This window comes from Bidens hawaiensis, unplaced genomic scaffold, assembly GCF_021521415.1.
Source record: "Bidens hawaiensis isolate Kalapana, Puna unplaced genomic scaffold, B.hawaiensis_p1.1 tig00005359_1, whole genome shotgun sequence".
Lineage (NCBI taxonomy): Eukaryota > Viridiplantae > Streptophyta > Magnoliopsida > Asterales > Asteraceae > Bidens > Bidens hawaiensis.
In genome coordinates, this window is record NW_027491341.1 from 323,098 (window position 1) to 349,003 (window position 25,906).

A 25,906-nucleotide genomic window follows, 5' to 3' on the forward strand; every position below is an offset into this window, starting at 1 on the left:
TCCCCATTCAAGACCCATTCCTCGGTTCCTTGCAGTACCTTCTTAACTTTGTTTCCCATCCCAATGCTGGAAACGATTTCTGCCGAGGAGCGAACGGTTGCCACCCATGAACTGTGGAAGCTATGGCTCGGAGGGCTTTCATACCTGGTCTACCCAGGATGATGTTGTACTTCGAAGGAGCCCAAACCACTGAGAATCGAAGGCTTACCATTCGCGTTTTCTTACTATCCCTCAGTGTCAAAGGGAGTGTGAGGGAGCCAAAAGGCACCACCACTTCTCCTGAGAATCCCATTAAAGGGCATATGTCTTCCTCCAATCTGCTCCGTATCTCCTTTTGAAGTCTAGCAAAGCAGTGTTCGTACATCACTTCCACCATCGACGTGAGCCCGAGCCACTCGGTGTCCTGCTACGCTAGCTGAGATATTCAGAGGCATTTCTCTAGCTTCTTCCTCTCCAGACCTGGGAATGATAGGGATGCCTTCATCCATGATGAGTTGACGGACAAAGGCCCCATTCTTCCCATCTTATCGTTTCTCCTTAAATTGTCTCCCTCTTCATCCCTCCTTCGGATCATGTCAACGAAATGTCTATCTTCATCTTCGTCTTTACTTTCGATAGGAATTCTATGGAGGGGAGTGAGAGCTAACCGGCTTCCCATAGTTTTTTCAACTGGACACGGTTCTCGGTGGTGTGTCGCTGGCTTTTGTGATAATTGCAGTACCCTTGGGGTTTGGCTTTGTAAGCTTCTTTGAAGGGGCTGGAGGTTTTTGGCGTATATTTGGCTTTTCGGCCAATAGGATGTCCCTCGTACTTAGGAGACGTCTCTCCTCGTAAGGGGTCGATATCGGGGTCCTTCAGGGCGTACGCTCGCTGGGAATCTCGGGTGTTGGGGTTGGTAAGGTATGACCGAGGGAGGGCGATATGGGGTGAAACGAGCCCTCTCAAATGAGGCCCTCCATTACTTGGACTTAGACCTCCTCCATATTTCCCTCCACTTCCACCCTTCGGGGTCACCCTCTTGGTTTCCCATTCTCTGAGCTTTGTTTCGATATATTTGACTTTGACAAAAGCTCGCACTCTGTTCATGAGCTGGTCGAAAGTTGTGGAGAAGTCTTCTCCCAGTTATTTCGTAAGATGGGAAAACCTTACGCCGTTGATGAACCTGCTGACCTTCATGACTTCTGGTACTCTTTTGATGTTCATGCTTTCGGCCACGTACCTGTCCATGAACTGCTCCACCTTTTCGTCGTCCCTTCTTCTTATGTGTATGATCTCGTTAGGATTCTTCATGGCTTTCCTTTGTTGGCTAAAGTTTCATAAAAACTTTTCTCTCAACTCTTTATAGCTGTCAATACTTCCAGGTTCGAGGCTGTCGAACCAGATGCGGCTCCCCCCGTCAGGGTCTGGGGTCAGGGGTCTCAAACGATAGTCTAGTTTTGACCGCCATCAGTTTTTCTCCTCTCTTGTTCTTCTAAACATGCTTTAAGCGTGTCCTTATGTGCTCGGATAAACTCCGGAGTTATCTTCCATCCCTCTTCAGCGTTTCCTTCATTCTTAACCTTGTCTTTCTTCTCATTCCGTCTCGTCTTCGATCAACACCGGGTCATCGGTATTTCCCGGCTCTTTATCATACTGGGGTGTTACGTTTGCTCCTCCAGGCGTGATCATCGTACTTCCTTTGCCAGAACCTGAGAGAAAAGTCGTGGGCATCCCCGTTAGGCTTGAATCAGCCATCACTTCCAAAGGAAGTAGCGAGACCTTCGATTAAAGCTCCCACGGATGGCGCCAATGTTCGAACCTACGTTGAATTATGCTCAAATTTGAGTTCAAGCGGTGATTCTTGGAAGAGTATGATGATGATGCAATAATAAGAGAATATATATTTACTGTAGATTTTGTATTGTACATAACATGAATCTTCTTTACATTATGCCTCCTTATATATATCCCTAGGAATGCCTTCTTTATCCATTTACTCCTTGATTATTCCTTTGACCTGTGGACCCTTTGTCTCATCGCCGAAAGAACAGCAAACCTCCCTTTGCCTGCTGGTCTCTTTCTCTTCTCCCTGGTAATGCGTGTGCTGGTAGACTTCCTTTTTCAGGTCTGCAATGATTTTTCCCTCCCATGCTATATTATTCCTGCTTCTTTTCTCCTGATCTAGACTTTGGCTTCGTGGGCCAGTAGGTTGTTTTGGGCTTAGTGGGCTTTACTATATATCTTGTAGCCCAATTCGCATGGTAGCTCTTCACGGGGCTAATCTTTCAAGAGTTGTTAAGGATCTAACTATCAACAGGAATGGAACATTTGTTAAGGAATGTTAAGGATATAACCATCAGCACAAACGGATCAAGAGATTTAGATAATTTTTTGTTTGGTTTACAAAAGTCATTTGGGTCAAATTTAAATACGGGTTATTTTGAGTTAATTTTGCCCTATATTCTTTGTGAGGCACATGTTTGTATCTTCATCCAGTGAGGTTAGTGAGGATGGGTATCTTGATCCCCGGACAGCATAAATGGTAAAAGTTGACCATATTCAACAATTAAACTAGGGGTCTCTATCTTGTGACTGGTGTTGTTTTAGATTCTTATATTTTATGACGTGTTTGTTGATTTCTAAACTTACTGAAATGTAAAAATTAAGACAAGAGAGTTTTTGAACTTATATGACATATTATTTGATTCAGGTCTGTAGACAAATGAGACCATCTAGAGACGAGGAGCTCCCATTGATTAGCATTTTTCTCTACATACTATTTACGTTAACACTAATTTTGTAGAATGTGTCTTACATAACCGAATCACAGTTGTGATATTCACTTTACTAGCTCCAGATTTTATTTAGATGGTGAAAAAGTATGCGACGATAATTGTTACATATGTGCTTTGGACGTTGATCCAAGTATATTGTGGCTTATCTAGAGGTATATTTGGCTTTTGTTTAATCTTCAACGGCTATAAAAAAAATCTAATAAGAAACATGCCAAATAATTTTTTAAAAGTTAGATGCACTGAAAATTTATCACACATTTGGGTCAGCTGAATGCGATCAATACATGTCAAGTTGATACAAATGTATTTTGGTCAAAAGTTTAGGTATATTGTGTTTGCGATTAGTAAGGGCTGCATTTTTAATTAATGCAAGTTTAATTTGGTGCTTCTGCTAACTATTTAGCAAAGCTGTTATTTAGGCATATTTTTAAAGACTAATTACATAGATTCTTTCCGTTGATCCAGCTACACTTGCTTCTTGCTTTTCTGTACATGAACCAAGGTTTGTTACCTTTTTTTTTTCTAAATCTTTTTGGTCGAATAATTCTCTCTTGAAACATACTTAAGCATTCAATATATCTGGTGGAACTTAACTTTAGTACATGAAAATCATTTTAAATGAAGGAAAAGACATGAATGAAAGATATGCAGCTTTGTTTGGACTAAGAATTCATGGACGTGATAAAGCAGTTGCTGGCATAGTAGAATATTCATTAGTTTCCTATATGTTTTTTTATATGAGTTATGGATATCTTTTGACAAGGTTTGACCCGTGTTTTTTTAGTTAAACCTTTAAATTTAACACGTTTGACTCATTTGAGATGAAATCCAATTGATGGGTTTAACTTAACACCTCTAATTAATGTCAACTCTTTTTATTCTATTTTATTTGTTTCCTCTAACTATTACTAACCCCATACCGACCAAAACCCCATTGTCTTTATGCCGTGAAACGTGGGCTCTTCCGCTAGCATTATTTTATTGGTTATCTAAAACGTTAATCACGAATTTTAAGTAGACTAGTGTGTGCAACTAATAATTTAGTCAACTTTCACATGGTTTACGTGGACTTCAAGGTTCTTCAGATTCTCAAACACAAGTTATTCTTTTCCTCAATAACTTGAATATGTTGCTTCTACGATTCTTCTGTTTCTTGTAACATTTGATTGGCTTCTCTTTACAAATATTCTTGGTTGCCTATATCTAATATATAAAAGTAATCTAGAAGTTAAAAAATGCACAAAGCCACAAACTGAGTTTTTACCAAAATGGGAGAGGGGGAAATTATTTATCAAAATGAGTTATTGGAAAAATATTTATCAAAATAGGTTTTTCTTTATTAACGTATCTTTTCTCATTCCCTAATCTTATTTACTAATAATATAATGTGGTGTGGGTTTCATTTTTTTAAGGGCATTTGGGCTTTGTTGTATTTGTTCGTATGGGTGGTTTTGTTTTTTGGTGTTTTTGTTTCTCTAACATCTTGCTAGAAGTCACTTGTGTTTGTTTTAATATATTGTTTGTTAGTCGTTTAAAATCGATATAATATAATTTCTATTAAAAATTCTATGTAAAATGCCTAGATAAAAAGTTAAAAATAATAAAACTTTTTTTTATTTCCATTTCATTTAAAACAAATATATTAAAAGAATAGAATCTGTTTCTAATATTCATATAATTTATTATTTAATTTTGTAAAAAACTATTAACATAAAACTCTTATGTTAGTAAGTTTTTGCCTTTTCATTTTTTTTCTTTTATTGTTTTTCTGCTTGCTTTTTTTTTTCTTTTTTTCCTTTCATATATATCACGGGTACATCATGTTTATAACTTATAATACATCTGTTTTTATGCTAGAAAAAATAAAAATTTTAGATTTATGATCAAAACATATGTTTTAAAATAAATTTTTTGTATTATTATTGTCTGTTTGCTCTTAAAATTTAATTTTAATATTTATGCAATAAGTAATATGAGCGAAAAAAATAATTTACATTCGCTAATGTAATATATATATATATAAGTTGTTACGTTGAGTCTTTCGAGTTTTTAAAACTCAAAGCGGTTCTCAAAAGAAATCAATCATATATATATATATATATATATATATATATATATATATATATATATATATATATATATATATATATATATATATATATATATATATAGTTGTGCTTAATTTTTTTTCTCTGTGTTTAGGTTTAAACTTTGTTGAATTCTAAATTGTATTCAAACTAAAGTATTTTTTTTATATCATAAGTTATACGAATGCTGGTACTTTATTGGTACTATGACACGCCGAACCAATTTTGACTGAACTTCGATACTATATTGATATTATTGGAACCGGTATCGGCATTTGCTTTATGATATTTTATATCGTATGCTTTATGGGTGCAAGTATTGTACCAATATCTATAAGATCAATAGCAAAACGAACAAATTCCGACTAAACAACATAGGTACCAATATCGATATTAAGTTCAACTCAACTTTTAAACACTTCTATATTAGAAAACATATTGAAAAAGAGCAATAATAAAGCAATTAAAAAACATAATAAAAAATATAAAAAGAGTTTTCATTTATATAGGTTTAGATAAAAAAAAATTGAATATAAGCAGTAGTTTCCAACAGCATTCGATGAATATTTTGTTTTAAACGAAATGTAAATTAAAAAAATGAAAGTTTTTTTATTTTAATTTTTTTTTATCTATGTTTCCTACATAGAACTTTTAATAGAAATTATTTTATTAAATAAGAAAAAAATAAGTTAGTAAAGGAAAACCTATTTTGATAAATATTTTTCAAATCACGTATTATAACAAATATCTTTTCCGCCTACCCTATAATGGTAAAAAAAAAAACTCCCACCGACCATCAATTAAATATGAAAAGACATGATATTTTAATATTATGATCATTTACATATTTCCCTTCTAAATCATGTTTAATTTCATATTTACTCAACCAAATATTCAATTACATATTTCCCTATCCTTTAATGAAATTTTTTTATTGACAAAAGTGTCATTTCCTAACTTCTCTAATTTGTTTTTTGAACGGCCAACTAAGTAACGCTGGTTACTTCGTACGCAGCCCCCATTGACTAAAGGTAGCCCGAGTCGGCCACTAGTCCGGACGGACGGAGCCCCTAGCAGTCCACCTATTGAGGGATTCACCGGATAAAACCCGACTCCCACGCCCGCCAAACGGCACTACAGCGAGGAGCCGGTTTCTCTAATTTTGAAACACTCCAATAACTCCTTTAAAAAAATAAATAAAAAATCATAAACCAAAAATAAATGCAAAATAAAAAAATAAAAACAAAAATTATTTATCTAGCATACCCCCGTTCCAAAAGAAAAAAAAAATAAAAATTGTATATCCTTCGGGTTTAATTTAGCTACTAGGTTAGACTGGGAGGGGGGGCGTGGGTGGGTGGGTTAGGTTTTTTTAGTCGGGTGTTGGGGGGTGGGGGTTATGTTTTTCTAGCCAGTGTGTGTGTGTGTGAGGAGGGGGGTTAGGTTTTTTTAGTCGAGGGTGTATAGTGATAGGTGGTTTAGGTTTTTTTAGTCGCGGGGTAGGGTTTAGTTTTTTTTTGTGTGTTTTTGATTGAAAACACACCAAAGTAATGGTAAAATAGTTATAACATAAACTATTTTTAATTAAAATAAGCCAAAATAAGTAAATTTGCCAATTTTGTAATTAAAGAGTGGGAAATATGCAATTGAATATTTGGGTTGGGTATATATGCTTTTAAAAAGTTTTAGAGGGGGGAAATATGCAATTACCTCTAAAAAAGTTTAACCATAATAATCTTAATTAATTACATGGAAACCTGAAATTTTAACTCTAATTTGGTTTTAAAATTTCAATTGTTGGGATTATGTAGTTGTGATCAGATAAGAATGTGTGTTTTGAATTCTTATAACTTGGAGACGTCGAACTAATTCGATAAACACTCAACCATTCCACCTTTGTGGAGTGATCAGGCTGATAAATGATAAGAACCTAACCTCCTTGAGGTCTCAGGCTCGAATCTGGAGGTCGTCCTGAGTTTTCTAATACAGTGTATTTACTCCAGAGAGCTTGCTCTTGTGGAGGGTACAACATCTGTCAAGTGACAGGTGGCTGGAAATTTTCTCTGGGAACGTCTAGCCAAACTCGGATGCCAAACGTGGACCCGGTTAAGACAACATAGTCTTGGCCCGAGTGGGGCGGTTGGGGCTTCCGACTTGGGAGCTGCGGTCAACTTAACTGTGAAATTCGCCGTTCAAAAAAAAAATTTGATAAACACTCGTCTAATCAACATTAATATTCGTATTAGATAAAACTTGAACCCTAATCTTCCGGTTGAGTGCAAACTATTAGCTGTTATTATTACAAACAGGACTCAGTCCCATGTATGATTTTCTTCGAAAGTGCATACAATTTGTGGACATCTTTTGAATTGTTACTAAGCAGTTTCCACTTGAAATGAAAAGAAATTGCTCAACATCTTCGTGAACGAATTTTATTTTCAAATGAAGAATGGAAATATACGCATCTTATGTCAAATGTCAAGTTCTTTGGAAATATTATGTATTTTCAGTACAACTGCTGTCATGTCAATTTCAAAATCCTTTACTTTTCAAATTTTGATTGAAATTCTTTTTTTGAAAGGACTGATGTCTTATAAAAATATCTATATAACATTTGATCAAATTGGTTAGTCTACTAACTAGATTACTTTTTATTAATTTTAATTGAAATTCTTTTTTAAAGGGACTAATTACTATTACTTTACTATTATATATATATATATATATAGTGTCACACCCCAACCTACGACGGAACATGCCGGTGCGCGACATTAATTGTATCATAACTCAGAAGACACTATGTAATTACACGTGTCAATAACTAAATTATTATTTCATATAAACCATACATTAAAGCACAATAATACATAGTTCTCAAAACAGATACATATCAATAATAAACTTAAATTAAATAGCATTCTTCACATCATCGAGCAACCTAAGGTATCACTACTTCAACAATCTTGAAGTCATCCAATAAAGCTACAAGTGTCATGCGTGAAAATACATATATTTGTCAACTTAAAGTTGAGCAAGTAAACCACGGTTTTTGAGTATGTATAGTAATAAAATGACAATTCCATGCGCTAATTGTAACTCACTACAACCAGTATAACAAAAAATAAAAGTTGTCTTTTCAACCGAATCACATAGATAAGGGTTTACTCTGACGGCGTATGATCATACCAATGAGGATGAGGATGAGGATGAGATACCAACCAAAATAAAATAAACACATAGTCACATTTGCACACATCAACTAATTGAGCAATTTCAATTACGCATATAATGGAATCGTAGTGAAAACAATAATTTGATTGTGAACGCATAACGCCCCCAAAATTGTAAAGCGGTAAAAAGGGGGATGTGAATTTACTTACCTTTAATGAGGGATAAACGGGGACAAGATAATAAAAGAAAAGGCTAGGATGGAAAACGATCAAGCTTCTCGAAATTCACTGACAAATATTCCTAGTTGTTAAAGACAACACGAATTAAATATAATCATAACAAAATATAAAGAATGACGGGTTTTGAGAGTCGATGTGGTGGTGTGTAACATTACAATATTATTAGGTACATTTTCGTTACTTATAAGGGTATTTATTAATGTTATTGTTGTTGTTAATAATATTATTAATAATAATAATAATAAGTAATAATAGTGATAATAATAATAATAATAATAATGATAATAATAATAATAATGGTATTAATAATAATAATAAACAAAACCGGTTTTAGATTACGAGAACACGACTTATGGTTGTCGGATCTATAGGTTTAAGTATTTATTTAACTTATTAATGATTTCAAAAGGTATTTTATTACATAAATATCAAAAAGAGAACAAGAAATAAATAAAAAGATAAAACAGGTATGCTGGGTTTTGAACCGCGACCTTAAGTTTTTGTGCCACACACACAACCAACTGGACTAGATGATATTTTGGTCTTTAAACAGTTTTGGAAAAATATAAACACAATGCAACATGAGCATATGAACCCTAAGATTCAATCGCGATATTGGATCCATGTTTGTTCAATTCAATAAGGGGCTATTGTTCTAAGACAGATCGCGATTCTATTCATACCTGTTAATCGAGTTATAACAGCTGGTAAGGTTATGAAATTGATCAAGTTAGCCGCGGCCAGAAGAAGGGTAAATTAGGTGACGGGATGATCGTATAAATCAAATTGGGTTTAAGGGGAAGTTGGCGACTAGGATATGAGGGCTTCTGCGAGTTTAATTGATTCGTAACGAGGGGTTTATATAAGATCACAAGTTAGGGTTCGTTTTGGGCATAATAATGTTAATTGATCAAATTACGAACGGATTAACGCGTGTTTACTAAAATTAAGTGCCGGTTAACGAATATTACGAGTGAATATGCCAAGTTCCTAACTTAGTTAGATCGATTGGACTGGAATTGATGGTTTTGAAGATTGGGGTGCGCGGGTCGGGTTTGGGTCGACTTGTCGGACCAGGCCTGATTTAAGGTTTTTTTTTATTATATATTAAATATATATAGTATTATAGCAGATTTACACAACTAGTCCCTGTACTATTGAGATGTAAACATCTTTGGGTTAAAGTTGGAATTTAGGCAATAAAAATTGTAAATTCTTGTAACTTTTAATATTTAAAATATTAATAATAAAATATTCAATAAATGTGATCATTTCATTAACGAGTGACCCGAACCCTTAAACGGGTCGGGTATAATTACAATAAACACAAAACGAAAGATCTGAAATGTTACAGCATTCACTACTTTAGGAAATTTCATCCCGAAATTAGAAATTAAGCCGTAACTAAGAGATGCGGGTTCTTGGACCCCACTTGGCCTTTTCTTTCCCAGGTGAACTCAGAACCACATTTAGATTCAGCAATTTGTACTTCGTCAAGAGGTATATGAAGGTTCCCCTCGGTTAAGCACTTCTTGCGATTGAAAATGTGAAGGAGGTTGGATGAACATTCATCAGGTAGGTTGAAACGATACGAAATATTACTAACTCTTTCAGCTACCTCGAACGGACCAATAAAGCGAGAAGGTAGCGTATTTTTCTTACCAAGATGAGCTACTCCCTTCCGAGGGAATACTTTAAGGAGAAAAATGTTCAACAACATTGAACTCGAGGGGTTCACGATGCTTATTGGCATAGCTCTTTTGACGGCTACGGGCGGCAAGAGAGTTTTGACGAATAAATGCGATTCGATTGGGAGGTTTCTTGGACAAGCTCGGATTAACTATCGGTTCGCGGATGATAAGCGGCGTTTAGGTCAAGGTGGTTTACAATGAATTCCAAACGAGTGATAAATCGATTATCTCGATCGGAGATAATGGTCGAAGGCGTCCTATGATGGAAAATGATGTTCTTGACATGAAATCGGGCTAAGTTGCTCGTAGGGTACTTCTCGCGATAAGGAACGAAAATCGGCATACATATTATCCGCACCGGAATGAATAGTGTATCGTGATTTATGAGCATCATCAAAGATGAATACACGAAGCTCGTCACAATTGGGAAACAATAGACGATTCAAATTATAGAGTGAGACGTTACGTTTGGTTTCAAGTTGGAGTTCGGCGCAACACGACATCTCGTCGTATAAGTTATCTTCGGTGACGGAGACGTGTCATGCGTCGAAGGTGCGGTATTGAAGGTCAAATTGGACGACGACGTAATTTGAGCATGAATGGATTTAATGTGGCTCTTACGACTATTCTCAAAATTAAAGGATATTATTTCAATATCGTAAAGGGAATATTTTTGCTTATGATTTAAAATATTATAAAACTTGGGTTAGTTGAAATATAAAACTACTCATATCACAGAAAGAAAACATACAAATCTAAAACTTATCATAACCCGGAACTTAAAGTAATAGAATAACGCTACTATTGACAATCCGATAAGAACATTTATATATAGGATGTACCAGCGGCGTATCCACCATGTTCTTATCATCTCAACATTGTACCATTATCCCAAACTACCATCGGTTCTAGGATTATGACACGCGATTGTACGTATCATGATTTCCATGGGAGGACTTTGGTAATTATGTATGCATCCATAATTACTTAGCTCGTCGGATGGTCCGCATAATTCATTCCATCACGTGGGTTGCAAAAGCGTTTGAAAACATTAATTTGTGAGGGAGCACAAGTTTTAAAAATGTATGAATATAAATTAGGAAAAAGGTTCATAAATTTCTAGGACATTATTAAATGTAAGTCCTTAACGTTGTAAAGAAATAATTTATCAATTGTTGAGGTTAATAAAATGGTTCGGGATGGTTGAGGAGGGTAAAAATGAGGCAGATATATGGTTTAATAACCAATCTACTTAATTAATGTGAACTTTATTCGTAAAATAAAAGGCGTTATAAATATATAATTGAAAAAAGACTAAAATAACTACGATCGACTAAAGAACACAATACAAGTCTTCGGGTCTCTTGAGGGGTTAATGTGACAAGAGAAAATTTAGTTCACAAAGGTCATAGTAGATTATCTTGGAGTAGCTCAAATAGGTTGAGTTTGTAATTTGGCGTTGCGTAATTTGGGTTTTCAATATGGTATAAATGGGTAACTTGAGCTTGTGGCTATGGAATTGGTGAGGTAATAAGGACTTTGATTGACTAAGGAGACTTGAAGGATGCGGTGTTGATAGGCTTGACTTGATGAACAAGGGCAAGTTGATGGCACATATTCTGGGGATGATTAGGGTCTCATGATGTTATCAAGTGCGGTTATTAAGAACACCAGGTTGAGTATGAGCGGTAGGCTGTTTGTGGGATGGTCTGTACACTAGGCAAGGTACGACAAAAGTTAGCAAGGTGGCCATAACGATGTGTATAGCTGGCACAAGGATTTAGCAGTGCGACAACGGTTACAGGTGAAGCACAACGGGTGAGGACCAGTGCATGGCTTCCCTCTTGAGGCGTCTCGGTCTATGTCGAGGTTGAGGGTTATTTTTGATAGCTTTGGTGATTGACCTTACGCTTGTTGTTGGTATTTGAAACAGATTTTAGGTTCGGTTTAAGCGTTAGCGGATGAGTCGGTTTTGGTCTTGTCAGGAACAAGTGATGAAACAACACAATTAGAGTTGAGGCTTTAAACTTGAGTCACGTATAACAGTTGCACACTCTTTGGTGATCATAGTAGTCATAAGGCAGTCGTGAGAATTCAACAAACGACGATGAAACGATGGTTTCCTATGAGAACATAGAATGAAATGGGTTGATGGTAGATACAAGAGGAGCATGACGGTGAATTTTGACGTAAGACCTTCCTCGTTTAGGATGTTATGTTTGGGTTGAGGTGGATTGTCGAGGAATAGTACAACTTGACGATTTTACTTGCGTTTTGCCAGTATGATTGGTGATGAGGATAAGTAGTGGGTAAATGAGTCAATATTTCCAAAAATTAGCTTAACGCAAAAGATTGGGTTTGATTGCTTTCAACATTTTGAATTGAAGTTACTATGTGAGTGACCATAGAAGAACAGTTGATTAATTTTTAGTACAAGGATTTCTTGCTAAAAACCTTTTATGATTATTAATGACACAATTTTCAAGAAATAAGTTGATGAGCTGTGTACACCACAAATGAACTATTAAGAAAAACTGAATTTTTGAAATATGTTGAGCTAGCGTTTACTCTTAACTTAAGGATAAGTTAGAATCTATATTGAGAATTGATGAATGGGTTTTATCAAACTTTGATAAATTGATGAGTTTTAACAAAAAAAAAATTTAAAAAATCTCAGGTTGATTACTTGAAAGTAGTTTATGTGTGTGATACCATGAGTATGAGAAAGTCATTCGACTATGAAATTATGCAATAATATTGTTGATGTTTTAATAATGTGATAAGATAAATAAATGAGAAATTTGTAAATCACTCAATATTCGAGTGTAAGTTGTCTGATTAACTTGTGATAGTCTAGTCTTAATAAATGAGGAATTTGTATCTAATTATGTGGATGAAAAGTATTTCTAAGTGTAAGAATAGATGGAATTAATAAATCTTGATTCAAAAGTGATTTAGTAAATAAGAATTTGTTGTAAATTAATACTCGTGTCTTATAATAGTAGTTTGAGGTTGGGATTGTGTTTGAGGTTGAGAATTTCCATTACCTATAAATATTTGATTATAGAAGTCTTATCATTTTTAACATTGAGAAAACATAACTTAAAACATAAATGGGTTCATTTGTTGGTTAGGGCATCATGAATCACCATGGGTCCTTCCAACAAATGATAAATATCGAACACCAAATAAACAAAATCAAACGAAAATCGAATTTGAGGGGGTGTTGAGGTAGATAATTGAAGTAGTTCGGGAACCACCCCATTGTACATACTTCATCCATCCGATCAACAAAACACAATACGGAAAACCGAGTTTAGCCACGAAATCACCGTGAATTCGGTTATAAATTTAAGGATGTGATCGTCACATGACCACGTTGATACAATGAGGGTAGTAGATTCGGGTACGTTTGGTGTGATATCCTTTGGCTTAATAAGTTACACACCCTTACCGAACACTCCAGGAAGGCAACCAGGTCTCGTGGTTGATTGAGATTTATGCGCATTGCACTTCCTTAGGCTCGCAAGCCTTGGTGTCAAGGGTTCGGTAAACAAGTGCGTCTCTCTTCCAGTTACTACATATCCATCCCACGAGTCATCCTCAAGGAGAGGGGAGCAAAAATGTGGGATTTCCTAAGGAATTTCCCGATAGAAAAATCGTCCTAGAGTTTTGAAAACAATTTTTGAGAGTGAGGCATAGCCTCGGATTAGGTGTGTGCTTTTGTGTACAATTGTATATGATGAACAATATAAATATGCTAAGCTATGTACAAAAATTTAAACAAGTAGGGTGCACGTATAGGAACACGTATAGGGACCCTAAGCATGCTACTAGGTCGTTACGTCTAACCACCAATCTTAGCCTTCGGCTCTGATACCAATATGTCACACCCCAACCTACGGCGGAACATGCCGGGGTACGACATTAATTGTGTCATAGCTCAGAAGACACTATGTAATTACACGTGTCAATATCTAAATTATTATTTCACATAAACCATACATTAAAGCACAATAATACATAGTTCTCTAAAAAGATACATATATCAATAATAAACTTAAATTAAATAACATTACTCACATCATCGAGCAACCTAAAGTATCACTACTTTAACAATCTTGAAGTCATCCAATAAAGCTACCTGCGCCATGCGTGAAAATACATATATTTGTCAACATAAAGTTGAGCAAGTAAACCACGGTTTTTGAGTATGTATAGTAATAAAATGACAATTCCATGCGATAATTGTAAATCACTAAAACCAGTATAACAATAAATAAAAGTTGTCTTTTCAACCGAATCACATAGGGTTTACTCCGACGGCGTATGATCATACTAATGAAGATGAGGATGAGGATGAGGATGAGATACCAACCAACATAAAATAAACACATAGTCACATTTGCACACATCAACTAATCGAGCAATTTCAATTACGCATATATTGGAATCGTAGTGAAAACAATAATTTGATTGTGAACGCATAACGCACCCAAAATTGTAAAGCGGTAAAAAGGGGGATGTGAATTTACTTACCTTTAATGAGGGATAAACGGGGACAAGATAATAAAAGAAAAGGCTAGGATGGAAAACGATCAAGCTTCTCGAAGTTCACCGACAAATATTCCTAGTTGTTAAAGACAACACGAATTAAATATAATCATAACAAAATATAAAGATCCATGACGGGTTTGAGAGTCGATGTGGTGGTGTGTAACATTACAATATTATTAGGTACATTTTCGTTACTTATAATGGTATTTATTAATGTTATTGTTGTTGTTAATAATATTACTATTAATAATAATAATAATAATTGTGATAATAATAAGTAATAATAGTGAAAATAGTAATAATAATAATAATAATAATGGTATTAATACTAATAATAAATATTAATAGTAATAATAAAAGTTAACAAAACTGGTTTTAGATTAAGAGAACACGACTTAGGGTTGTCAAATCTAAATGTTTAAGTATTTATTTAACTTATTAATGATTTCAAAAGGTATTTTATTACATAAATATCAAAAAGAGAACAAGAAATAAATAAAAAGATAAAACAGGTATGCTGGGTTTTGAACCGCGACCTTAAGTTTTTGTGCCACACACACAACCAACTGGACTAGATGATATTTTGGTCTTTAAACAGTTTTGGAAAAATATAAACACAATGCAACATGAGCATATGAACACTAAGATTCAATCACGATATTGGATCCATGTTTGTTCAATTCAATAAGGGGCTATTGTTCTAAGACAGATCGCGATTCTATTCATACCTGTTAATTGAGTTATAACAGCTGGTAAGGTTATGAAATTGATGTAACATCCCGAAATTTCCAAAATAATATTAATTATATTACTTAATAATAGATGGAAAGTTTACTCGGGTTATCAGGAAATAAATAATAGAATAGGAGTTGGTATGGGTCGGGCTAGTGTTGGGTAATGGATGTGGGTTATGGACTTGGATTAATAGAGATAGGTTAAATGAGAATGGGCCTTAGGTCCATGGGATTTCAGGGATATAAATACCCTAGCACCCCAAAATATCTTCATTTCTATCATTATCCAAACACACTCCAAAAACACACATACACCACAACTTCGCCGGCGGCCGGAACCGGGCAGATCCGAGGAGAGGAACGGGCAGATCCGAGAGAGAGAGCGATTAGTTGTGTTAACAAGTTAAACGAGATCCAAACAAGCTCAAAAAGGTATGATTCTTGATCTTTGAAGTTTATAGATCCAAGCTTTTTAGTGTATAAGCGACCGAAAATGGTCGGGAAGCGTAGTGGGTGATATTGAACCATAGAAAGGGTGTTAAAATCGCTCAAAATGCTGGAAAGAAACCGAACAGCGGCTGTCTGGGCAACTTCGCCTGCATCTGGGCAACTTCGCCTTCAAAGCGATGAACTTCGCCTGCAAGCTAAGTTCGCCTGATGAACTTCGCCTGCAAGCTAAGTTCGCCTGATAGCAACTTCGCTGTAAAGTTAAGTTCGCCTAACTGGTAACTTCGCCTGAAGCCAAGTTCGCCTGATGACAACTTCGCTGTAAAGCTAAGTTCGCCTAAGGTTTAACTTCGCCTAAAGCCAAGTTCGCCTGAGGTTTAACTTCGCCTAAAGCCAAGTTCGCCTGAGGTTTAACTTCGCCTAAAGCCAAGTTCGATTAGAAAATAAATTAAAAATCTAATGAAAAATGTGTTAAGACAGTTAATGGAAATAAAATTTTTCCAAGCTGACCTGGCAGCTCGACCCCAGCCAGGGGCTCTGCCCCTTAGACCCTGCTAGGGGCTGCCGCCCCTAGACCCCGCTGCCAGGGGCGCTGCCCCCGGACCCCCGTTCGTTGTGGGTCATATAAAGATAGAAATACAACATGAGTAGTAGTAGTTAATTGTTACGTGTAAATATTATACAGTTAGCCGTGCACAGCTCAAGAAGGGAATAACTATTAACGGAGAGCGTAACAGGATTCAGGTGAGTTTCTAGCCCCATTCCTTGTTATGTTTTCGGGGCTGTGTGCATACTCAATGTGATAGTTAATACACTTACCTTAAATGGTAAGTGTATGCCGTGTATGATATATGTGATAGATACGATTGATTGCTTGACGGTACGTGAACGATCTTCGGATATTGCACGTATCGTCAAGGGAAGTGATTAGCTCCTTACATGGATATTAAATAATAACTTATAGATAGTGTTCCTTCTATGGAAAGTATAGTGTTCCTTCTATGGATAGTAAAGTGTTCCTTCTATGGAAAGTATACAGAGTGTTCCTCCTATGGAAATTATATATAGTATGGTAATGGTAATGGTTCTTTTAATAGATATTACGTGACGATCCTCCTATGGATATTTATACGAGGTTAAGGTAGTAATATGTGTCTTCGGATACGGGAAGAAATATATGGGAATAAATTGTATGTTGCCTGATTAACTAGAACTCACTCAGCGTAGCTGACTTTTAGTATGCACGCAGGTGAGTAGGAAGGGGCAGCTCGCTTGAGGAGACACGTGGCACAGAATAAGAGGCTGGCATCGGAAGACTCAAGACTTTTAAGTTTAATGTTTCGTTTATTTTGAAAGACAACATGATGTTTTAAGACAAGACGCGTTTTGTTATGAAATGTTTAATGAAAGCTTTTATATTCCGCGAAGTTTTAATGAACTCTGATTTGTAAGAACTGTGTTTATGAGTAAATCCGACGCTAAAGTAAGGCTACCGGGTTCGGGGCCTTACAATTGATCAAGTTTGTCGCTGCCAGAAGAAGGGTAAATTAGGTGACGGGATGATCGTATAAATCAAATTGGGTTTAAGGGGAAGTTGGCGACGAGGATATGAGGGCTTCTGCGGGTTTAATTGATTCGTAACGAGGGGTTTATATAAGATCACAAGTTAGGGTTCGTTTTGGGCATAATAATGTTAATTGATCAAATTACGAACGGATTAACGCGTGTTTACTAAAATTAAGTGCCGGTTAACGAATATTACGAGTGAATATGCCAAGTTCCTAACTTAGTTAGATCGATTGGACTGGAATTGATGGTTTTGAAGATTGGGGTGCGTGGGTCGGGTTTGGGTCGACTTGTCGGACCAGGCCTGATTTAAGGTTTTTTTTTTAATTTTTTATTATATATTAAATATATATAATATTATAGCAGATTTAAACAACTAGTCCGTTTACTATTGAGATGGAAACATCTTTGGGTTAAAGTTGAAATTTAGGCAATAAAAATTGTAAATTCTTGTAACTTTAAATATTTAAAATATTAAATAATAAAATATTCAATAAATGTGATAATTTCATTAACGGGTGACCCGAACCCTTAAACAGGTCGGGTATAATTACAATAAATACAAAACGAAATATCCGAAATGTTACATATAGGGTAAGGATCCTAAGAGAACCCTTTGGAAATTGAGAACTTTGAGAACCATTTTAAACCACTAAAAACACATTTAAAAAAATCATATAACAAAAAATAATAAAAATTTTAAAAAAGTAAAAAAACCAAAATTCTTATATTTCATTCCAGTTTCATTAAAAAAAATAAAAAAATTGAATAAAATAAAAAATAAAAAATAAAAAAAACGTAGTATTATACACATATGTATAATTTTATATAATCCTTAGTTATGTAATATACACATATGTACAATATCATTTATCTTAAATTATACACATATGTAAAAAAATGTAAATGTACATATATGTATATATTATACATATGTATATATAATTTAGCTAAACCGAGTTTTTTTATGAAACCGGGATGATAAAATAAGAATTTTATTTTTTTTACTTTTTTGATTTTTGTGTTATTTTTTATTTTATGATTTTTTTATTTTTGGGTTTTTAGTTGTCCAAAATGGTTCTCATAGTTCTCAATTTTAAAAAGGTTCTCTCATAATCTTGATCCTATATATATATATATATATATATATATATATATATATATATATATAAAAGAGAGGTTTGGTGATATTAAAATATGATTGGTTCACATGGCGTATTGTATTGTTGTGGCGCTGAGTTTTTTTTTATATATTCTTTTGTTTTTTTCTGGTTTTTTTTTCTAAGTTTGAACATTATATTTTTAATTATTTGTATTACTAGTTTATTAACCCGTATACGATACATGTGGAATATAAAAATCTTTTCAATTAAACATATATTTTACGAGTACGTAAATTTATATAAAGAGTAATAAAAATTTAATAAAGAAAACTAAAAAGCAAAAGTAAGCATTTGTTTGCATGTTTTGTAAGCATAGAAAACTCACCATGAGTGTTCATGTCCACAGTTGTCAAACCTCTACAAAAAGAGTAAACTTTTATTACCATCATCGTATTGTAAACAATATGCATAATACCTCCGAATAAATCCAAAAGAATTAGAAATAAACACATGTTAATAGAGTACTAAGGGGGTGTTTGGTACAGAGAATGGAAATGGAGAGAAAATAGAAATGGAAATGGAATTGTAGAGAAAGAGAATTGGTATGGAGAATGAGAATCATTTCTCTTGTTTGGTACACGAGAAAATAAACAGAGAACTCTACCATACCCAACCCCACCTCCACCCAACCTGACACCACTCACCACCGCAGCCCCACCACCACAGCCCCACCAGCACCAGCACCACCACCACAGCACCACCACCACAGCCCCACCACCACCACCAGCCCCACCACCACAGCCCCACACCACCAGCACCACCACCACAGCCCTTTCTTCAACCACAGCCCACCACCACCGGCTGCCGCCACCAAACCCCCTTCTTCAACCACAGTACACAAGAAATTAAAAAGATTCAAATTTTTGGAACATAAGATATAGAAAAAGGAGGCTCAGATCTGTCATCACTGCCTCTTTGGAGATTTTGTGGTGGCGATGATGATGATGATAATCAGAAGCCACCTGCAACCACCGCCGATTTCCACCACCACTGTCACCCACCTGCGACCACAATCACCCGACCATCTGAAAACCCTAACCTACCACGAACCACCACTTGAAACCCTAATCTCCGTTCACCCGTACCACCTGCAACCTACAACCGGTTACCATCTCTGTGTTCACCACTGCGAACGGCGGAGACGGGGTGGTGGTTGCAGACTTGGAGACGAGGTGGCGGTTGCAGACTTGGAGACGAGGTGGCGGTTGCAGACTTGGAGACGAGGTGGTGGCCAGGAGACGGGGTGGTGGTCGGAGACGAGGTGGTGGCCGGAGACGAGGTGGTGACATGCTATGAGGAGGCTGCTGAGAAATGGATTTCTCTTTGTTTTAAAGAGAAATGGAATTCTCTAGTTTTAGAGAAATAGAAAGAGAAATAGAAATGAAAAGTGAAAAACAAACAAAAGAAATATTTCTAATTCCATTTCTCCTCAATCAAATCCCTCTACCAAACACCCCCTAAGTGTCCAGATAAACCTAAGGGGACCAAAGTTGTAATTGTAAAAATGGTTGAAACGCTACACATGTACAGTAAAGTGTATATATTACAAACCTTGAATGCCATTTTGTAATAAGCATCAAAAACATATTTATAATCTTTTTGTCTATAAACAAAATTCAACATTACTACAAAAAGACGAAATCGAACATATAAAAGCTTGGTACAACTAAATACCTTGGAAATCCCAAGACATTTCTTTGTACAATCACCAACCAAAAAAAACACAAACAGACAATCACCAACCCAAAAAAACAAACAAACAATGTCCAACACATGAACAACCTAGACCTCTCATACTCAAACTTGGCAACATGCCCCAATTCTAGACAAATGTCAAACCTTAAACAACAAAAAACAAATAAAGTCAAAACTAATTGAAAGCATCAACCTATACCAGTTAATATAACCCAAGAATAAAACAAAATAGTAAAACCCTTGAAGGCCAATATCTAAAATCTTCATATTGTAGCAGCAGTCATTAACGCTTTAACCAGCTTCAATAACAAGCAAATACCAACATGATTCATCCACTATACACAACAACGTCTTGAGATTTTGAAATAGGAGTGGTAAGAGCTTCGATGACAGAATCAAAAACCTTAAAAAAACAAAAAAAATAATAACATAAATAATAAAAAGAAATATTAATATAAGTTGATAATACATAATTAAATAACATAATGTTAATAGAAAGTACTATAAGTTGATAATAATATATAATCATAATTTCAAATATAATTAGTGAAAAGACAAATAGGTTGTAAAATGAAATACCTTCAAATCTATGAATTATTAGAATTGAAGTCTGACATCGATCCTACAGTAAAAGACTCATTCTCAATAAGCTGCATGTAAATTAAATATATGAAATATATATGTGGTAATAATAATGAAAGATTATGATAAAAGCCCTTTTAGTATAGGTAGAGGGGATGTTTGGATGAACTTTTGAATTTGCTTATTTGTTATTTGAATCCATATTAAAGCTTTTTGAGTGCTTTACCAAACATCTTTTTCTTTTCAATAGAAAGGAATATGGTTGTTGGATTCTTGGAGCTGAACTATAACCTCTGTTGGCACACCAAATACTGAATAAAACAATTGAATATCTCCGCTACATATTGATAAATAAAGTTGAATGACACCTCAAATGATACTAACCTTTTGCAACGGAATACTTTTGACCATATATGTAGATCAAGTCACTCCAGGAACAACCACTTTCACCTTGGATTAAATCAGATCGGGAATATATGTGTATTTTAGAAAACTTATCATGAGAAACATCAAAAGTTTCCTAGAATAACAATGATTATGTTATTTAATATTAAATGTATAAGAAAATAGAATAAATATTACAAGTATGAATAAGAAATTATCAAAGAATATACTTAAAAGAGTATGATCCAAAAGTACCGTGACAACTAAATACATAAATACATCATCAATAGAAGTCATTAGAAGCTACTCAAATCCAAAAGTATCATTGTAAGGCCCCATTCCTGATGCCCTACTTGGACGTGGATTTACTCTTAAACACAGTTCTAAATATCATAGTTAATTAAAACTTTCGCGGAATATAAAAACTTTCAATAAACATTTCATAATGTTACAAAAACTTGTCTAAAACAAACATCTTTGTCTTTCATGTAAAAACATCATTCATGAACATATCATAATTCTTCAAATGTCAGCTTCTTATTCATCTGCCATGTGTCCTCCTCAAGCTAGCTGCCTCAATCTACTCACTGTGTGCATACTAAAAGTCAGCTGAGCTGAGTGAGTTCTAATTAATCAGGCAACATACAATACATTCACATACTTACATATATACGTATCTGAGGATACATATTACATACTTAGCCTTTTACCTTTCTTTCATTCATACATATATACTTTCTTTCTTTCTTTCATACTTTCATACATTCATTCATACATTCTTAATACCATCACACATTCATACCTTCATAATACATACATAATTATCTTTACCATCTCAAATATTTGTAGGGTCTGGTCCCTTCCTTCTCTATCTCAGATATTATTAGGGTTTGGTCCCTTTCTTTTCAATCTAATATATTATTGGGGTCTGGTCCCTTCTATCTCAGAAATTATTAAGGTCTGGTCCCTTCTTTCCATACAACCATACATACACTTCTTTACACGTTCATTATATTATATACATTCATGCATATTCTTAATCATACATATATCATTCATGCATCTTATGTAAAACTCACATTTCCTGGCGATACGTGCAATATCCAAATATCGTTCACGTACCGACAAGCATCCATTCATAACCTCAATCATTATCACATAAGTCATATAAGACATACACTTACCACTCAGGGTAAGTGTACTAACTAATCACGTCGAGTATGCATACAACCCCGAAAACATAACAAGGAAGTGGGGCTAGAAACTCACTTGCGTCCGGTTACGTTTTCCGTTAATGGTTATCCCTTTCTTTAGCTGTGCGCGACTAACTGTATAACAATTACACGTATCAATTAACTATCACTACCCATATCGTGTTTCTAGTTTAATTATAACCCTCAACGAACGGGGGTCTGGGGGTAGCGCCCTAGGCAGCGGGGTTCTAGGGGCGGCAGCCCCTAGCGGGGTCCAAGGGCAGAGCCCCTGGCTGGCGTTAATCCTTTAAGGTATCTTTCATCAATTAATAAAGTCCAAGGGCTTCTATGTAATTAAATCATTCTTTTCTAAGTCCAGGGACCTTTCTGTCATTATTTCAATTTCTAATTCGTTATCTAGTTCTATAACGAATGGGGATTCTTCTTAACGAATGGGTCTTTCATAATGAATGAACCTTTATAACGAATGAGGTTTCATTCGTTAGTTCTCCCTTAACGAATGGCACAACGAATGGCAGTTCATTCGTTAGATCTTCGTTAACGAATGGCATAACGAATGACAGTTCATTCATTAGCTCTCCGTTAACGAATGGCAGTTTATGCGTTATTCTTTTCTTAACGAATGGGGGTGGCCCCATTCGTTACACCCGCCTAGGGTTTAGGGATTATGACAGAATATTAGATGTCCTTTCTAAACATTCCTTTAATCGTCGGCGCTGCCTTTTGGGCGCCATCATCACCGGAAAACTGGGATCTCGCCGGAAAAACGAGATCTTAATTGTTTTTCCACCATTTTTTACCGTTTTTCGTCCCGTTCGATCCGGATCTGAGCTAGGGTGACCCCAAAGCTTGTCTTTCGATCGATTTATACCCGATTCCATCCGGACCTCGTGAATTTAACGGTTGTGGGTGTCGGTTCATCGTTTCGCGACTAGATCTAGCGGGTTTGGATCCATATTAGATTATACTATCATTACCTCGGGTCGGGATCGGTTCTTCTTCTTGGTTTTGGTTAGAGAAAGAGAGAGAGCTTATAATTAAAAACCAAACATTTTGTTTAGCCATGTTTTTAATGATCGTTTCATATTCTAAGGTAGGCATGTAAACGAACGGAACGTTCAGTGAACTGTTCGAGAACCCTTCGGCGGAAAGTTTGTTTATGCTCGTTAATTTAATATGAACGAACATGAACATAAAATTTGTGTTCATTTAATTAAAGGAACGGACATGAACACATGTTTAATTCGTTCATTTATGTTCGTACATGTTCGTTTATGTCCGTTTATTTTACGTTCGTTGACACGTTAATTGAAAATAATTAAATATTATCTGAATGAGTTATTTACTTAATGATTTTATATTTGTTCGTTTGTGTTCATTAATGTTCTTTTATTTTTATTTAGTTTGCTCGTTTACGTTTATGAACTATTCGTTTTGATTTTAAATAAACGAACATAAATAAACACGAATATGTTCATTATTCAAGCGAACGAACCTGAATAAAAATATTTGCTCCATTCAGTTTTCGTGCCCGTGTCCGTATTTGTCTCAAGTTATATAAACGAACACAAACATACCCTTATTCATCTTTGCCCTAACTTGACTTATAGTTTTTTCTAGCCAATACATAAAATAAATTGTACTTAACAACCGTGGAGAATTTTAAGTTTCATTACACATACATCAGGCTACAAGCCACAATCGTGGTTCCTTTTGCAGTATATTCCGGCTTACATGCTTATGTCAATATCTTTGTTTCGGTTCCTCAATTGCTGGTCAATTTAACTTTAAACATACCAACAAAAACAATTACAGTTAAAGGTTTTGTCGTATTCAATTCTAGCATAGGAGCTTGACAATAATGAAAAGGCATACGCCACCCCTTTGTTGACCATACAGGCCTATGCGGCTCATATAGACCTATATAAGCCATATAGGCAACACATGACTGACAAGTGTGTCGACCCCATATAGGCCTATACAAGTCGTATTGGTCCTCAACAACTTAGATCATACAGCTGTATAGCCCTATACGGGTCGTATAGGTGAAAAGTGGCATGTGAAGATCCATGATAGTGTATGAAAATCCTAATAAAAAAAATGAAAATTGGTAATGAGTCAAAATTGTTGGGAGTCAAAAATGCAAATTTAAAAAATAGTTTGACTTTAACCCATTTAATGCTTATAATGTAAACAACCATTCATTTAGCATTTAGGGAAAGGAGGACTTTGATATATGTGGCGGTCCAACAACCTTATGCAGGTTATAATTCCAACTCTGTATAAATACTCCCAAATTGTGTTACAATGTATAAGATTTGAGGGACATATCAATATCGTTCGTGAAGGAAAATCGTGGGAAGGTGGACATCCATTGGTGGATATGTTGGCCAGTTACTGAATTCAATTACCATGTTAATTTAAATGTCAACAAAAATTAGTTTTTTTTGTTATTTTCTCAAAAAAGGCCGAATAGTAAAAACATACCCGGTTGTTAAAACATAAACACTCATATCGAATCGTGAAGATAGTTTCATCCTAGCTTGAGATAATTGTCCGAAAGATTCATTAATCCCATTTGATAATTTGATATCATAAAACAACAAAACTATTAAAAAACAAAAAAAAACAGAAACAAAAGTTTGTTTTACCAACATACATCCTATTTAGAGGGTGAATAGTGCACTTCTCTTTCTTTTTCAAAACTACAGCCCACAACCAACAATATTGTGACTTGAGTAGGTATTTGTTGTTGAAACTAACCAAAAAGTACCCTACCATAATATTAAAAGGAGCTCATCAAAATTATAACATGTTAGGATATTAGTAACCTTAAAAAGAAGTTACAAACTAAAGTGCAAGAACAAACATAAAAAGAAAAGGAACATTACACAAATCAAACAAAGAGGCTTTATCTTAGATTTGGAACTATCTCAAACATTTCATCTTCAGCTAAATTAGACGATTTAACCCAAAATTCAGAGGTCATTTAAAAAAATTTATTGCAAAATTACTTGTTTGAAGCATACATGAGTAAGAAATTCCTAGTTATAATGCACAACAAGGTCTTCTGCGAAAATAAATTTAAGTAATCAACATAAGAACTCAGGAAACGACACACCATCTGGTATGTTTCAATTCAATTACATCATGTTTTACTTGTACCTATACTGAAGAATGAATAATAGATGGCTAGTTTAAATAAGCAAGTTCAAGAGTATCATAAACTCCATAAAAAAGTTACTAAGTATTTGCAAGCAATAGATCTAATGTAGAGGTTGTGATGACCTGAATACAAAGCAATGGATGTTGGTTATCATGAAATTAGTGTAATTTGTTGGCAGATTAGAAGTTGAAATATGCTAATAGACTTAATTTTTTTTCCATTAAAAGCATAATAGTGGATTCTTCACCTGTTGTTGATATGATACCTGCATTATCATTTTGGGACTTACACATAGAAAAACAATTTACATTGCTAAAAGTTACTAATTATAAATTATAATTATTTACAAAATCACATAAAATCAATAACATCGTGAAATCAATAGAGCATTGGAAACGAAGATGACGAGTGACGATCTAAGTGGCCGGGCAGCCAA